A 915-nucleotide genomic window follows, 5' to 3' on the forward strand; every position below is an offset into this window, starting at 1 on the left:
TTAGTCATTTAGGTCAACATTGGATCATTCAGAGATCCTCACTGAACTTCTGGAGAGAGTTTGCTGCACTGAAAGTAAAGGGGCTGAATAATTTTGCACGCCCAATTTTTCAGTTTTTGATTTGTTAAAAAAGTTTGAAATATCCAATAAATGTCGTTCCACTTCATGATTGTGTCCCACTTGTTGTTGATTCTTCACAAAAAAATACAGTTTTATATCTTTATGTTTGAAGCCTGAAATGTGGCAAAAGGTCGCAAAGTTCAAGGGGGCCGAATACTTTCGCAAGGCACTGTACTCTTGATTCAAAATACACCTGCTGCCTGGGCTTGGGTCAAACTGTAGAAGATCAACTGTGTGTGGGTGTGGTGTCTGAGGAGAAGCCTCTCTAAATGTGTCCTTGGAGCCAGAGAGAACAGTATAATAACATGATTTAATAGCAGCTGTATCCTGAACAGAGCCTGTATTCAGCCATTGAAGTTGATTGCGATACATGTAAGTACTCATGTTTAGGTGCCCGGTACTCTTTATATATAGGTGCCCGGTACTCTGCAATACTTTGAAGACAACATTCTATAAGAGGTGCCAGTACTCAATCAGGAGAAGATCTGACTATCTACACAATTAACATATCATTGTACCCATTGGTCAAAAGATGCGTTAATATTCAGTGAACTACTTTTGACCAGATCCTTATATGGGCCTTGATAAAAACATACTGGAAACGGGTTTCAATTTGGATAAAGAACATGTTCTTCTTCTCAATTACTTACAGACAGTCCCAGAGTGGTGTCCCCCCCCCCCCCCCCCCCCCCCCCCCCCACCTGGCTAATACACATACTAGGAAATAGACCAACAGGAAATAGACCAACAGGAAATAGACCAACATCAATCTTGAATATATCACAGTTTTGTTTT

At 40.7% G+C, this 915-nt stretch overlaps 1 protein-coding gene across 1 annotated transcript in view; it reads right to left on the reverse strand.

Annotated features, from left to right (window-relative positions):
• Positions 1-833: 833 nt before the first annotated feature.
• The window catches only part of LOC110508253 (piezo-type mechanosensitive ion channel component 2), a 149,101-nt gene continuing 149,019 nt past the window's right edge, over positions 834-915 (reverse strand). The window contains exon 46 of the mRNA XM_036966347.1: positions 834-915. This exon is cut by the window's right edge and continues 1,356 nt beyond it. The gene's annotated coding sequence lies outside the window, so the exon portion shown is untranslated.

The sequence above is a fragment of the Oncorhynchus mykiss genome, chromosome 28 (genome assembly GCF_013265735.2).
Source record: "Oncorhynchus mykiss isolate Arlee chromosome 28, USDA_OmykA_1.1, whole genome shotgun sequence".
In the NCBI taxonomy this organism is placed as follows: Eukaryota; Metazoa; Chordata; class Actinopteri; order Salmoniformes; family Salmonidae; genus Oncorhynchus; species Oncorhynchus mykiss.